The sequence below is a fragment of the Hemiscyllium ocellatum genome, chromosome 12, assembly GCF_020745735.1.
Source record: "Hemiscyllium ocellatum isolate sHemOce1 chromosome 12, sHemOce1.pat.X.cur, whole genome shotgun sequence".
In the NCBI taxonomy this organism is placed as follows: Eukaryota; Metazoa; Chordata; class Chondrichthyes; order Orectolobiformes; family Hemiscylliidae; genus Hemiscyllium; species Hemiscyllium ocellatum.
In genome coordinates, this window is record NC_083412.1 from 69,982,318 (window position 1) to 69,999,803 (window position 17,486).

The 17,486-nt window shown below is 43.1% G+C and overlaps 1 pseudogene; it reads right to left on the reverse strand.

Moving 5' to 3' along the window:
• The window catches only part of LOC132820610 (NXPE family member 3-like), a 36,423-nt pseudogene extending 19,401 nt beyond the window's left edge, over window positions 1–17,022 (reverse strand).
• Between the last annotated feature and the right edge of the window lie 464 nt (window positions 17,023–17,486).

Below are 17,486 nucleotides of genomic sequence, written 5' to 3' on the forward strand. Positions count from 1 at the left end.
TGTCCTCTGTACACTTTGCTCTACCACTCATCTGAGGTGAACTTTGATACACCTGGCCCCCGTTCCAAATCATCAATATAAATTGTAAACAACTGCGATTCCAACACTGGTCCCTGAAGCCATTGATTTCCAACCAGAAAAACACCCATTTATCCCCACTCCTTGCTTTGTTAGTTAACAAATCCTCTATCTATGCTAATATATTCCTGTATTACTCTTGTATACCTACGTTAAGCTGAAACAGGTTGATGAGGAAAGGTGAAATATGGAGGAAGAAGAGAGATCAATCAATTACATTTAAAATAAAGAATCAAGATGGGAAGCTGGGAGGGCTCTGGGTATTAATTCATAGTCTTGTTTTGACGGCTTCCTGCTTGGCTTTGGGGACTGTTATAGTGTCATAGAGATGTACAGCATGGAAACAGAACCTTTGACCCAACCCATCCATGCTGACCAGATATTCTGAGTTAAATGTAAGCCAACTGGCCAGCATTTAGTCCATATCCTTCTAAGCCATTCCTATTCATGTCCACATCCAAATGCTTTTTAAAGGTTATAATTGCACCAGCCTCCACCACCTCCTCTGGCAGCTCATGCACCACGCTCTGCATGAAAAACTTGCCCCTTAGTTCCATTTTAAATCTTTCCCCTCTCACTATAAAATTAGTCCCTCTGAGTTTGGACTCCCCTACCCTGGGGAAAAGACCTTGGCTATTCACCCAATCAATGCCCCTCATGATTTTATAAACCTCTATCGCGTCACCCCTTGGTGTCTGATACTCCAGGGAAAATAGCCCCAGCCTATTCAGCCTCTCCCTTTGGCTCAAACCGTCCAACCCTCATAACATCCTTGTAATTCTTTCTGAACCCTTTTGACGTTTGATAGCAGGGAGATCAGAATTGAACGCAGCATTCCAAAAGGGGCTTAAGCAATGCCTTATATGGCTGTAACGTGACCTCTGAACTCCAATACTCAATGCACTGGCCAACAAAGGCAAGCATACCAAATGCTTTCTTCACTAACCTGTCTCCCGGTAACTCCACTTACACAAATTCATCAATCTATGCTGAAAGGTCACTTTGTTTAGCAACAATCTCCAGAAGCTTACCATGGGCAGCACAGTGGCTCAGTGGGAAGCACTGCTGCCTCACAACACCAGGGACCCAAGTTTGATTCCAGCATCAGGCAATGGTCTGTGTGGAGTTTGCCCGTTCTCCCAGTGTCTGCATGGGTTTCCTCCAGGAACTCTGGTTTCCTCCCACACTTCAAAGATATGCAGGTTAGGTGAACTGGCCATGCTAAATTACCCATAGTGTTCAGGGATGAGTGGGTTTGCTGCATTTGTCAGGGGTAAACATAGGGGAATGAGTCTGGATGGGTTACCCTTTGGAGGGTCAGTATGGGCTTGTTGGACCAAGTGGCCTGTTTCCACAATGTAGAGATTCTATAAATGTATAAGTCCTGCCCTGATTTGCTCTACAAAAATGCAGCCCCTCACATTTATCAAGATTAAATTATATCTGCCGCTCCTCAATCCTTTTACCCATCTGACCAAGGTCCTGTTGTACTCCGAGATAAACTTCCTAGCTGTCTACTACACCACCAATTTTGGTGTCATGGGCAAACTTACTAACTATACCTCCTATATTCATATCCAAATCATTTATGTAAAATGTACAAAAAGCAGTTATCAATCCTTGTGGCACACCACTGATCTCAGTCCAAATAGAAACCCTCCACCCCTGTCTCCTTGTCATGATGTTCTGACTTTAAGAAGTACTTTAATCCTATTTCTTTTTGTGGAGAGTTTGGAAGACAGAGGCACCTAGCAGTTTACCAGAGCCACTAGAATAAACGATGTGGTAAGCCTTGTGTTTTCTTTTTAAAAACGGGCTGAATGGGTGTGGCCAACCCACACAGATCAGGATTTCCAGATTGTTATGTTTAGGTTTAAGCAGACGCTATTGGGGTCTCAAAACATTTGGGAGATTTAGTGAACATCTCCTGGCTGCTACTCTCTCTGAATTTTCTTTTGATGGATTTTTCCTCCTGGATGGGAGAACTGTAAGTGAGAATCTGTGTTTAAATTTTCCTCTTGTTTTGCCAAGGGGTGTGTTTATGGGGTGTTACAATTCTGGAAAAAGTTAATTAGTAATGGTTACTGTATCTATTGTTCTATTAAGTTTTCCAATAGAGTTAAGTTATTCCAAGTTCCTCTTTATTTGGTTGTATTTTAACAAAAGGGTTTAAATAAATTGCATTTTGCTGAACTTTGAGTAGTTTGGCCAGTCGCATTACGCCCGGGAAAGGCACTTTACATCTGCCTTTGAAAATAAGAAAAAAGTTATGGTCCAGGCTACCTTCGTAAAATGTTTGGAGGGGGACCTGGTCTGCTCATAATACTCCAACCTTTGAGCCAATTTTGTATTGAAACGTCTTGCTCTCCTTGTATTCCATGTGATCTAACTTTGCTAACCAGATTACCGTGCAGAGCTTTGTCAAACACCTTACTGAAGTCCAAATAGATAAGGTCCACCACTCTGGCTTCATCATTCTGCTTTGTCACTTCTTCAAAAAACTCAATCAAGTTAGTGAGACACGATTTCCCACACACAAAGCCATATTGACTATCCCAAATCAGTCCTTGCCTTTCCAAATACATGTAAATTCTGTCGGTCAGAATCCCCTCCAGCAACTTACCCACCACTGACAGCAGGCTGACCAGTCTACAGTTCCCTTGATTTTCCTTATCACCTTTCTTAAATAAGGGCACCACATTAGCCAACCTCCAGTCCTCTGGCACCTCACCTGTGGCTACTGATGATACAAATATCTCAGCAAGATGCCCAGTAACCACTTCCCCAGTTTCCCATAAAGTTTTGGGTACACCTGATCAGCTGCCAGGGATTAATCCACCTTTATGCATGTTAAGATGTCCAGTAGCTCCTCCTCTATAATGTAGACCCTTTTCAAGATATCACTATTTATTTCCCCAAGGAAACACTGATGTGAAATAGTTGTTTAGTATCTCACTCATCTCTTGTGGTTCAAAACATAGATAGCTTTACTGATCTTTAAGGAGCCCTATCCTCTGCCTAGTTACTCTTCCAGCCTTAAGTATTTGTCAAATTTCTTTGTCTTCTCCTTCACCTTACTTGTCAAAGCTATCTCATGTCCCCTTTTTGCCCTCCTGATTTCCCGAGAGTATACTCCTACTGCCTGATACTGTTCTCAAGATAAACAAACTGAAATGTCTGACTGTAAATGAACAGCGAAAAACATTTTATAGAACCATGCAAAATGAGAAACCATTAAAAACCATGGTAGGAATCGCCCCTCCTGACTGAGATTGCCCGAACTTTCAGACATGTCCTCCTGCTTACTGCAGATGCAGTGTGTTTGGCACGATCACTGCTGCCATGTGGTGTCGGTGGTAGAAAGACGTGGCACTAATATACAACAAGATGCACATGCCCCTGAGTGAGGACTGTTACACAGTATGATCAACCAGCCTGATGATGTGTCTGCACCAATTGCTACTACAAGGCATTGGCAGAGCAAGGTAAAGCATGCATGCTGTGGGCATGCTGATAGGCAGGTGAATGCATGCTGATAGAGTAAGAGAGCAGCCGTGATGGGCAGCCTGATCCACATTGTGGACTGGGTGCCTCTCCCTGACCAATATCTGGGTGCAGCTGTGTATTCTTAGTTGCTTGTGTACCCACCTGGGCAGGTTGCTAGTGCATCAATAAGATGCCAGGAAGATGGTGATGGCTCCCTGAATGTCAGGACCAATGTCCATGGAAGGGTACATGTGGCTGATGCACGTAACCATGCCCTGCTCTGCAGTTTGACCATGCAGAAGGTTCAGATTGTTCAGAGGAGGCAGTGAAGTGAGTTGAACGCAGAAGGAACCATGTTGGGTTTCCCAACAGCTAGTTTGTTGAGCAAACTTGGTCAGATCACAACTAGAATATTAATAAGGAATGTTGGGCTGTTAACAATGATATTAACAGGCGTTAACCACCAAAAATTTGCTACTGTCCGGTAAGAATCTCCCTGTGGTACTTGTGAAAAAAAATGCGAAAAGGCGAGTTGGTCTCAACGTGAAGATGCACCTCACCAGATTTCTCCTGATTTTGCCACTTATCTCAAGGAACAACACCTCGTTTGTTAAATTCTACAATTTCAAAGCATGTCCTCCACAGAGTCACACAGCATAGAAATAGACCCTTTGGTCCAACTCATCCATGCTGACCAGACACCCCAATTTGATCTGGTCTCATTTACTTGCATTTGGCACATATTCCTCTAAAGCCTTCCTATTCATGTATAAGTCCAGATGCCTTTTACATTTTGAAATTGTACCAGCCTCCAACAAATCCTCTGGCAGCTCATTCCACATCAGATTCCAGGAAACTGGAAGGAAGCTTTTGAATCTAAAGAAAATCACATCTCTAACGTTATAATTGGTGTGATCTAACTTAAATCCCTGGAACCGACTTTAAATAAAGTTTCTTAATCCTTTGGAACACAATGTAGGTTAACTCAGGGCAGTCATTTGACATTTCTGAAAATTTATCTCTGGTATCAACTCAGGATAACATTTTTGGTCATGTTATTGTTCAGAAAATAGGAAATAAACCTCATGGGCTTTTAAGATGTCCAATAACTCCTCCTCTGTAATCTAGTTTTCAGCTAAAGTATATTTTAAATTTTCATTTTAATTATTGTTTCAATTTAATTGCCCAGGACCTTGTGGGTGAGAATTGTAAGAACAAAATTGTAATTAATGCTTAATATTGAAGAAGTAGCACCTAATCTTGCAACAACCTTTAAATTGAAATTAATTATTGTCATGTGTGTGTGTGTGTGTGTGTGTGTGTATGTATGTGTGTCTGTGTGTCTGTGTGTGTGCGTGTGTGCGTGTGTGTGTGTGTGTGTGTGTGTGTGTGTGTGTGTTCAAAATTGTTCAAGTTCTTTGGTCACCATATTCGAATATTTCTTCAGTGCAGTAGTTCCAATTAATTTTGTTGAATTCGAGGTTCTGTGAATGTTCTAAAATATTTCAGGTAATTAAACTTAATCTTTATCGTACTAAAATTTAAGGTGGCTATTTTGCAGCATTTCTGATTCTTCCACAACTGATTGACTCCTTTTAACTGCACAAAAAAAATCAGCTTAAAGACAATCATTTTAATATAATTTTCTGCTCTCCTTAACTTTGAGGTTCTAAACTCAAACTATGTTGTCAATACAAACAGGTTTTTAAAGAAGTAAAAGGCTTTACTCTGCAATTTATTCCAATGATGTTCATGCCAAAAAAAGCCTTCCTGCTGATGCGAAGGACCCAGGAAGGGGACCATACCTGCCATTACCGGCACTATTGGAAGGGCACTACAGGATGGCACCAAAAATAAAAGGGGAAGGAGGTGGAGAATGAGGAAGAAAAGCAAGAAAAGAAAACAAAAAAAGAATAAAAAGTAAAAAGAAGAGAGCGAGAAAAGAAAGGCAGATGGAAATGGAGGAGCCCCGGGCTCGGGACCCAGACACAAACTATACTCTGCTACCACCATCTCACTTTTTGTCTGAAGATCATGTTCTTCTTCTTTTTGGATGGCTTTAGATTCAATTTCCTGATGATTTAATCACATTTGAAGACAGGACTCTGTACCCCCAAACACCAGCTTGCATGGGACAGCACAAATTCTGCAACCAGTCTCTCTTGCAATGTTAGTCTGTAGTGCTTGCCAGTACTAAGCGATGAAGGGTTAGCCATACTAAGCTTTTGGCAAAATGGCCTGAAATTGAATAAGAAGAGCTGGTTTATTACACATAATAACAGGTTACATCAGCTTCGGGCTAACCACAGCTAACTGGTGAACTCTATTGCACAATGTAAAAGACATTCTTATTTCTGAAAGGATATACCTGTGTTTATGCGTCATGATTGTAGATTGTTGGGCTAGTTATTTGCAACTGGCTTGCTGCTCCGTGAGACAATAATTTCTATATCAATGGGAGGAGCTAACCCAAAGGTTCAGAGTTAACCCTTTCAGTTCAACTGTCTTATATGACAGTTGGGGTTTAAATCAGAGTGGTGCTGGAAAAGCACAGCAGGTCAGGTAGCATCTGAGGAGAAGGATTTTCCTGCTCCTCAGATGCTGCCTGACCTGCTGTGCTTTTCCAGCACTACTCTGATATAAACTCTGGTTTCCAGTATCTGCCGTCCTTACTTTTGCCATGTCTTATCTGACAATTCATACTTCCTCTGATATACCAAATCTACAATTCCACATTTATAAATGTATAATTAACTTACTTGGTTGAGGTGAAGGCTCTACCATTATGTATCCTGATCCACTCGGTAATACGGGCTGCTTGAGGTTGATGTGACTGTAGATGGAAATACATGATAAATGAAGTAATTGTATTAATGTAACAAGTGAATGTAGGCAGGAGGTAGCCCAAGAATATGTCTTGCTCTGTTATTTCGCAAACCATAAGTAACAGTTTGAATTTTACAGTTACCACTGATTCCACTAAATTTTGTAAATGAGTTGCCAGCCTCTTGTCCCTAACCAACATTCCCAGTGTAAACAGCAGTCATCACCCAGAACCACCTTCACTGGGTGTGTCATTTCATTCACAAACCTGACACCAACTTCCTGAGCAACTGCTTTTCTCTGAACGTCAGGGCAAGAAATTCCCGGGAGAGTAGAGGAGATACTTCAGTGATATTATCGAAGCATGATGTGAAGAGGTTCTCAATGAGCCTACCTCACTATCACTCAGAATAGAGAACAGGCTTTCAGGGAAGCAATGAGTGATTGGACAGATTTCAATCAGAGAATGTTGAGGCCAAAGTCAAGGCAGTGGATGGAGTATATAGCACCCTCCGAGTAACTCAACGATTCAATCCTTCAAACATCAGATCATGCATCAGATTTGTCAGCCATCTGACACTGTACTGAGGATTCACCCAAGAGAGGGTGTGAGATAACTTTCTGATGTCACCTCTCCAGTAAGATGAGATAAACACTTAACCACCACGGTTCAATCAGAATCAGCATGAATAAATAAACAATTGACTGATACTATTCCACATCTCTCAGTTTATCAGAGTCAGTAACTAGTCAACAACTTGTTTCAAGGCTTACGTAGCAAAAGGTCCCAAGGTCCTTTATCAAACTATCACCAGATGATATTTAGCACCAAACCACCTGAAGACTTTAGGAGAAGTGAACATACATTAAGTTACATAGGCAGGCATTAGGCAGTATCATAAACAAGGAGGGTAAGACAGCAAAGTAGATTGGAAAGAATTCGAGAGCTTCTGGTCTGACAGCTGAAGACAGGCCCCAGGCACAGGAGGGAGATGTAAAAGGCCAGATATGGAAAAGGTGTGCTTTTGGAGGATAACAGGACTAGAGAAAGTTACAGAGGAGAGATAGGGAAGGATTTGTACACAAGGGTGTTAGCGTGAATATTTGACAGTTCTGGTCAGGATCTTTTTTATTCGTTCCTGACTTTTGGACCTGATAAAGGGCTTATGCTCGAAACGTCGAATTCCCTATTCCTGAGATGCTGCCTGACCTGCTGTGCTTTAACCAGCAACACATTTTCAGCTGTGATCTCCAGCATCTGCAGAGCTCATTTTTTGCACTGCTGAATAGGACAGCAATTCCTTCCTTTTCCTACTTGCCCTCAAGAGGGTGCTAGTGAGCTGTCTGCTTGTACTGCACAGGTCCATTTGGTGAAGGGATACACATGATGCTATTATGAAGGGAGTTTCAGGTATTTGACCCAATGACTTTAAGGAAACAACATTTTAGCTCCAAGTCATGATTATACGTGTGAAAGTTGGGGAGGAATGTGCAGCTGATGGTTTTACTATGTGTTTGCTCCCTTTTATCTACCACAGGATAGAGATTGTGGGTTTGGAAGGGGTATCAAAAAGTGTTAGTAATTTACTGCAGTGCATCATGGCCAGTGGTGGAGAGAGGGAATGTTGAAGGGGCTGCATAAGGTGGCAAGCAAGCATGGTGCTTTGTGGTAGGTGGAGGTTCGTGAGTGTGTCTGGAGTTAGATGGAGAGTGTGGAGCGTTCATGACTCATGATTCATGCCTTGTCGATGATGAACAGGTTTTGAGGAGTCGGGAGGTGAGGTACTCACTGAAGCATTGGAGGAACAGTATTTATTTGGTTAGCGCGGTACAATTGCTGGTCAATGGTAATGTCCAAAATGTTGAAAGTGAAGGCAATATTTGTGCCCTTGAATATCAAGGGGAGGTAATGTAATTGTCTCTTGTTGGAGATGATCATTGCCTGGTACATGATTGTTATGAATGTTACTTGCCACTATCAACCCAAGCTTGTGATATGACTCAGTTTATAGTGAGACCTCAATGTCCATCACCAACAGTGACTTGGCAGTAGCACTGATGACCTCACTGGTCACGTCCTGAAGGACATAACTGCTCGGCTGCTTCTGGGCAAATGGTGAAAAAAATTGATCAGTGCTTCCATAATCAACAGATCTGATCTGAGCTCAACACATCACCTATATCTTATTCTGAATGGTGGTGGACAAATAAACAATTCACTCGATGAGCAAACACCAGAATAATCGCCATCCTCAATGATGGAGGAATCCAGTCCATCAGTGTAGCAGATAAGGCTGAAAGGTTAACACAATCTTAACCCAGAAATGCTGAGTGGATCCACCTTGGCCTCCTCTGGAAGTGCCCAGCATCACAGATACCAGTTTTCAGCCAATTTGATTCACTCCATGTGATATCAAGAACCAGCTGAAGGCACTGGATACTACAAAGACTATGGCAGTAGTACTAAAGCCTTGTGCTCCAGTACTTGTCACAGCCCTAGTAAAGCTGTTCCAGTGCAACAACAATGCTGGCATTTAGGTGATAATGTGGAAAATTGTCCCAGGTATTCCTGTACATACAAAACAAGCTGGAAAATTACTGCTACATCAGTCTGCCCTTGATCATCAGTAATGTGAAGGAAGGTGTTGTCAACTGTCCTATCAAGCAGCACTTACTTCATACTAACCTACTGACTGACACTCAGGAGGGAAACCTCTCTGCAGGTTGGAGTCATACCAAGGATAAAAGATAACGTTGAAGGTCAATCATCTCAGCTCCAGGACATCTCTTCAGGAGTTCCTCTGGGCAGCTTCCTCAGCACAGCCACCTTCAGCTCTTTCAACAATGTCCTTCCCTCCATCATGAGGTCAAAAGTGGGGAAAGTTCTCTGATAATTGCACAATGTTCATTCACAACTCCTCAGATACTGAAGCCACTTGTATTCATATGTAGTTAAACCTGAACAATATCTCGGCCTGGGGCTGACAAATGGCAAGTAACATTCACATCATGCAAGTGCCAGGCAATGATCATGTCCAATAGAGAGATCTGACAATTCAGTCGTATTGCCATTGCTGAATGCTCTAGGACCAGGATCTTGGGGTTACCATTTACCAGGAACTATACTGACCAGTACTCTGGCTCAGATCAGAAGCTAGGATACCTGCAGCAAGTAACTTACCTCCTGACTCCCTCAAGCCTGTCCACCATCTATAAGGCACAAGTCTGGAGTGTGCTGAAATACTTCCCAATTGTTATTGCATTTATGCAGACAACAACACTCAAGAAGCTTGACACCATCCAAGCCAAAGCAACTGCTTGATTGGTACCAAATCCACAAATGGATGTAGGTTTGCTCGCTGAGCTGGAAGGTTCATTTCCAGCTGTTTCGTCACCCACTAGATGACTAGTAGAAGGGAAGGGAAGGTGGTAGCTCCCACATTCTGCCAGAAGACTCTGTGCACACTTAGGCAGGGACAGGTTGTACAGCTCATATCTAACTACTGGTGGTAAAAAGGAATGGGAAGAGACATAGCTACATTTTGCTTGAGGTACACTGTATGTGTAAAAAATGAGGTCTGCAGATGCTGGAGATCACAGCTGCAAATGTGTTGCTGGTCAAAGCACAGCAGGTTAGGCAGCATCTCAGGAATAGAGAATTCGACGTTTCGAGCATAAGCCCTTCATCAGGAATAAGAGAGAGAGCCAAGCAGGCTGAGATAAAAGGTAGGGAGGAGGGACTAGGGGGAGGGGCGATGGAGGTGGGATAGGTGGAAGGAGGTCAAGGTGAGGGTGATAGGCCGGAGTGGGGTGGGGGCGGAGAGGTAACGTGGCTGAAGAGCTTGTGTACAGACAGAACCACAACAGAGAATTAAAAGTAAAATGATCCATACGTCATGGACAGGCACAATACCAACAGATTGTCATGACTGGGAGTGTGAGTGACACCCAGGACAAACAGAAATGCCAGCCCCAGGATCAAAGATCCTGGTGAACACAACCCCAAATGAGGTAATTTTAAGAGGCAACAGGAGCGCACTTACAACTGAAAATGAAACTGGGTAAATGGAGACATCCTACTTAGCCAATGGTATGTAGAGGTTAACAATGTAGTAATCCAGTCTGCTCATCTGGTACTCAGCCCCGCCCCTGTTTGCAGAATTTAAAGGGCCTACATCTGTGATCACAAACAAGCAGCAGGAACAGGATCCTCAATCCCAGGACAGCTACTGGAATGGGTTAAGGTTGCATGTAAATATATGTGACGTGGTTGCACGGTGAAGATTATAATTAAAGAATACTGCTGAAATATGTGTAAGTATGGCAATGTTAATCCTCTGTGGACTCTCTCACCACCCGACGCCTGGAGTAAGAACGCTTCATCTTCCACCTCAGGACCCTTCAACCCCAGGGCATCAATGTGGGCTTCACCAGTTTCCTCATTTCTCTTCCTCCCACCTTACCCCAGTTCCAACCTTCCAGCTCAGCACCGTCCTCATGACCTGTCCCACCTGCCAATCTCCCTTCCCACCAAATCACTCCACCCTCCTCTCTGACCTATCACCTCCATCCACCTATTACACTCTCAGCTACCTTCTCCCCAGCCCCACCACCCTCCCATTTATCTCTCCACTCCTGAGACTCCCAGCCTCATTCTTGATGAAGGGCTTTTGCCTGAAACATCAATTTTTCCTGCTTCCCGGATGCTGTCTGACCTGCTGCGCTTTTCCAGCACCACTGTAATCTCTCCTTTTATTGTTGATCCTATTGGAGGATGTTGGCAAGTGATTGCTCTGTGATGGGAGATGTTGCAAAATTGAGTAAAGCAATTCCAAATTGAGATGCAGGAAATTAGAATTTGGTGTTTTGTGTAAAATTTTCAAACTGTAACTTGTAAAACCATAAAACCGTAAGATATTGGAGCAGAAAGTAGACCATTCAGCCCATCGAGTCTTCTCCGCCATTCAATCATGGCTGATAAGTTTCTCAACCCCATTCTCCCACTTTCTCCACGCAACCCTTGATCCCGTTTACAATTAAGAACATATCTATCTCCATCTTAAACACATTCAATAACCTGACTTCCACAACCTTCTCTGGCAGTGAATTCTATAGATTCACCATTCTTTATCTGAAGATGTTTCTCCTTATCTCCATTCTAAAAGGTCTTCCCTTTACATTAAGGCTGTGCCATCTGGTCTTAGTCTCTCCTACCAAAGGAAACATCTTCCCAACATCCACTCTATCCACGCCATTCAGTTTGCTGTAAATTTCAATTAGATTTCCCCCTCATCCTTCTAAACCCCATCGAGCATAGACCGAGAGTCCTCAAACATTCTTCAGATGTTATGCTGTTCATTCCTGGGACAGTTCTCGTGAACGTCCTCTGAACACGTTCCAGGGCCAGTACATCCTTCCTGAGATATGGGGCCCAAAACTGCACATAATACTTCAAATGTGAACTGACCAGAGCCTCATAGAGCCTCAAAAGTACATCCCTGCTTTTATATTCAAGTTCTCTTGAAATAAATGCCATCATTGGATTTGCCTTCCTTGAGAGAATCCTGGACTAGAGCTCCCAAGTTTCTTTTCACTTAAGACTTTTGAATTTTCTTCCCATTTAGAAAATAGTCTATGTCTTGATTCTTCCTGCATAATCCCACACTTTCCCATGTTGTATCTCATCTGCCACTTCTTTGACCACTCTCCTAACCTGCCCAAATGCTTCTGCAGCCTCCTCGCCTCCTCAGTGCTATCTATCCTATTGCACAATCCTATCTATCCATCTTTAAAAGATGGCGCTTTTTTCAGGTGTGTAGATTTAAAAATCGGTGTCTGTGAACAGCAGCTCGAAAGTTTGCAAATGCACTGGTAGAACCTGATCGGAAACATTTGTATTGAGAGGTAGCGCAGTTAGGGAGCCAAGCAGCAGTTTTTATCAAGAAAATAGCTTTTGAATTTAGCCAACAAGTTTAAACTAGGCCCTTGGCCACTAAAACCTTTTAACATTTCGGAACGAGCTGAAGGGTATTGAAGTAGAATTGTTCAAGACAGGGGATAGGGACTGGCAGCTGACCACTGGTGGGAGGTAAAAACAATGACTGCAGATGCTGGAAACCAGATTCTGGATCAGTGGTGCTGGAAGAGCACAGCAGTTCAGGCAGCATTCAACGAGCAGCGAAATCGACATTTCGGGCAAAAGCCCTTCATCAAGAATAAAGGCAGTGAGCTGGAAGCATGGAGAGATAAGCTAGAGGAGGGTGGGGTGGGGAGAGAGTAGCATAGAGTACAATGGGTGAGTGGGGGAGGAGATGAAGGTGATAGGTCAGGGAGGAGAGGGTGGAATGGATAGGTGGAAAAGAAGATAGACAGGTTGGACAAGTCCGGACAAGTCATGGGGAGAGTGCTGAAAGGGAAGTTTGAAACTAGGATGAGGTGGGGGAAGGGGAAATGAGGAAGCTGTTGAAGTCCACATTGATGCCCAGGGGTTGAAGTGTTCCGAGGCGGAAGATGAGGTGTTCTTCCTCCAGGCGTCTGGTGTGAGGGAACGGCGGTGAAGGAGGCCCAGGACCTCCACGTCCTTGGCAGAGTGGGAGGGGGAGTTGAAATGTTGGGCCACGGAGCGGTGTGGTTGATTGGTGCGGGTATCTCGGAGATGTTCCCTAAAGCGCTCTGCTTGGAGGCGCCCAGTCTCCCCAATGTAGAGGAGACTGCATCGGGAGCAACAGATACAATAAATGATATTAGTGGATGTGCAGGTAAAACTTTGATGGATGTGGAAGGCTCCTTTAGGGCCTTGGATAGAGGTGAGGGAGGAGGTGTGGGCGCAGGTTTTAAAGCTCCTGCGGTGGCAGGGGAAAGTGCCAGGATGGGAGGGTGGGTCGTAGGGGGGCGTGGACCTGACCAGGTAGTCACAGAGGGAACAGTCTTTGCGGAAGGTGAAAAGGGGTGGGGAGGGAAATATATCCCTGGTGGTGGGGTCTTTTTGGAGGTGACAGAAATTTCGGCAAATGATTTGGTTTATGCGAAGGTTGGTAGGGTGGAAGGTGAGCACCAGGGCCATTCTGTCCTTGTTACGGTTGGAGGGGTGTGGTCTGAGGGTGGAGGTGTGGGATGTGGACGAGATGCGTTGGAGGGCATCTTTAACCACGTGGGAAGGGAAATTGCGGTCTCTAAAGAAGGAGGCCATCTGGTGTGTTCGATGGTGGAACTGGTCCTCCTGGGAGCAGATACGGCAGAGGCGGAGGAATTGGGAATACGGGATGGCATTTTTGCAAGAGATAGGGTGGGAAGAGGTGTATTCCAGGTAGCTGTGGGAGTCGGTGGGTTTGTAAAAAATGTCCGTGTCAAGTCGGTCATCATTAATGGAGATGGAGAGGTCCAGGAAGGGGAGGGAGGTGTCAGAGATGGTCCAGGTAAATTTAAGGTCAGGGTGGAATGTGTTGGTGAAGTTGATGAATTGCTCAACCTCCTCGCGGGAGCACGAGGTGGCGCCAATGCAGTACTGGTGGGAGGTACCTAGTAAGTACTGATAGGAGTAGAGCACGGAGTAGTACCAGCCTAACCATCAGATATCACAACAGCTTCCTTTTGTTACACTGACTTAACAGTTTAGGAATAGGGAAGCTCGCCAGTATGATTTTGCTCAGAAAGAATGGATCTGAGAAAGCTGAGAGTAGGAATTAGTAACTGTACTCAGACATACAATGTCACCCTCCTATTGTCATCGATTTGGCAATGGCACCTGGCTGACCTTTGGAAATCACACAAGTAAGGGATCATTCCAGCAACGCTGGCATCCCGAGTTGATCATCAGGTTTACTCCTTACAATGGTACTGATACTGTGCGTGGACACAGAGCGTGTTATCAACAGCAGAGACCCCTGGGAATGTCCATTGTCCAGTAATTAGTGATATTTATTGCTATTTTGTGCTTGTGTAATCTTGTCTTTGTGTCCTGAAATGCATTGTCACCACACTAATGAAAAAGGTGACTGCAGGAGAGCCATGGACATAGAAGATGGCCCTACTATGCACCATCATGTCAACCAACTACTAGTGGAGTGACAAAAGGCAATGACCAGCCCACTGAACACCAAGAGTGGGATCACAGACTCAACATCATGGAAGGATGCTACTCTTGGACTTTGGTTTGGATTTATGGACGCTCATTTAGACTGGTTCGCAAGTAGTCCTTACGAACTAGGCCATAATATTGCCTCAGGCCAAAGGGGGGATCTATAGGGGTGTATTCTAAGTGCTTATAGTAAAATGGCCCTTGCCTACTCACCCAAAATGGCTGACAAACAAAAAGAGGTAGCCTGCCTTAGAATTAAATCACAAGATGGCTGACTGGAGTTCAAAAGATGAACTGTCTTTTCCAGGCTTTAATTAAAGAAATGACAACATCTGTGAACAGTTACATCAAGGCCATGAGTACCCCATTCCAGAAGGTACTGAAAAGGGCATGTCTCTGAAATTGACAAGCAACTAATCCTAACCCTCATGAATAAAAGTAATTGCCCCAGTGAGTGAATGAACACCAAGGACAAGCTAAGCCCAGTCACATCCTGATGTCATTACTGGAACAGCAGTTAAAGTTATTTTGTAATTGTATCTTTAAAATGAATTACTCTTCCATAGGTTCTAGTTAGAAATTCCCAGAGGAAATCATAAGGATAGTCTTTGAATCATAAGGATAGTCTTTGACATATATATATATAAAGCCAATGCTTAATAAATGTATTAAAGGAAAAGCATTTAGACCTAGATGTGAAAGTTAATCAGCATCAGGAAATTATGCACCCTGAACAAAATAAATTGCTTACAGCTTATTAATTACAAAGTACTAAGAGTCAGAAAAGGTGTGCTTAATCCTCCACTTGATAGCTAACTTCCTCACAAAAATCAATATTATAAACTTCAAAGCAACTAGATAAAACTAACTGTCTTTTGCATTTTTGCACACATAATTAGGACAGTGGGAAATGTAGAAGGAATAACTGAATTTGATCAAGACAGCACAAGAGAAACATAAATAATAGAATTCAAACAGTCTCTACAATTACAGCCAGACAAAGAGGACTGAAGTATAGAAATTAGCTTTGGAATGCAAATGAATAGGATGCATAGAAAGATTCCAAGGCCGAAAAATAATAGTCCCTGTTAAACACCATGGGATCATGGGAAGCAGAGGCTAGACAAAAATGCCCATCATTAATTAGGTGTTTTCCCAGATTGTAGGTATGGAGTAGGAGGGAAGAGCTGTCACCATGTTGTATGTGATCATTATATGACAGAAATATATCAAAATACTGCTTTTTACTCTGCAAATTAGTGTGTGTCATCGATCTATCTTCTGATCTAAGCCAAAGATTAAGCGAATAACTAAGTTCGCTGTCGAGGCTAGATTCAGGAAAAATACTTTGGCCCTCACCCTGCTTTAACTGGTTTCTGCATTAATAAATGTTCACTTGCCTAAGTTCTGCCTGCTTCTTGAGTTTTCCTTCACTGTCAGGGGAAAATTATCCTATAGTTGGTCAATAAATATTAGACTTGCCAGCAATGCCCAAAACCCATGACATATATAAAAGAGATGCCCAAACTGAAACATGGATCCGTCCAATGACCTCTGTCAACACTATACTTTAGAAAATCTTGAGTTTGATTGAGGATAGTCTCTGATAACTTGTCATTCAATTTTCAATTGTTGACAGTGAGCATTCATGTGAAATTTCTTAATTTGATAACATCTCCAAATCATTGCATCTCAAAGGATATAAAGACTGTATATCAAAGTGAAGGTTACTATTGACTTTCCAATGTTGAGAAGTCTGGATCTGTGCTTCTCTATTAGAATCTGAGTCAGACAGAAGAATGAGAAAACAAAATGTAAATAAAAATACTTCAAGCGACGTACCTTTGGAAATAAAGCTTCTCTTCTCCAATGAAGAGATGTGTTAGAAATCCTGCTACAGTCGAGCTAATACGAGCCGAGCAGGGAAGTTTCTTTGGTTTGTAACAGAACCAGGGCTCCCCAGTCCTGGGATCAGTAAAGTTACAGAGTGGCTCAGTCTGAGGCAAATAAAGATTACATTGAGTAGTCTCTAAAATGTTCCCATTCTTGAAGATACTTTTAAAATATGCTCTCGTTAGTCGTTCCTCGCGTAGTCTTTTAAGTATTTGGATCCCTTCACTGGGATGAGCCAGTAAAACAGAAACTTCAACTTTCCCAGGCCAAAATAAAGTAAAATTGATATAGTAAAATCCATTTTCATTGTCTATAACAGTTCCTGCTGAACCAGCTTTTAAAGCTGGGGTGTGGATCCGAGCTTGGAGATAGTAACCCCCATATTGCTTTGGGTGACCTTCAAAATCACTCATCTGCAGCATCACTTGTAGCTGATCCCCCACATGGAAACTCTTTGCAGAATTTAAAATTACAAAGTGAACATGTGCTGGGTCACTGCTTTTCTGAAATGGCACTGAAGAGTTGGGTGATTTAGGCTATTCGATCATTTTGATAAGGAACGTTCCCTCTGACCTTTCTTCAGGAGTGAAGCTGTGATTCTGGTAGCCATTTTGTACCAGCTTGTCTGTCCAATGGAGATTCCTTGTCTCCACTTTCTGCCTCATGGTGTGATTAAACTTTGGAACTGGATATCTCCTCCATGTGGACTCAGATTCAACAATTGCAGTTTTATCATACTGTGAAAAAAGCAAATCATTTTCATGAATAACAGGGAATTCTCCAGAATTGCAGCATCTAAATTAAATCATTATATATTTCAATGTGACAGTTAGCATTAATTCCGTTATGTACTGCAGCTCAGCTCATGAGAGGAAACAGGTCATCAGACAGTCTAACCCTTGACCTCCAGCCAGCGCACTGATCTTCTCCTGAAAGTGACCAGGCCAGTAAAGTTCCCAGTTTAATTCCCAGTCTGTGCAGAGCTGATTTCAGCACTGCTGAGATAGTGAGGGGAAAGTACACAATCAGTTTGTGTTCCCAATTCTCACACTGTCCAATGATGCCTGCTGGAAGAGTATAAGTTGAGGCATAGCATGAGGAACAGACCTGGGCATCAGTTTAAAATCCT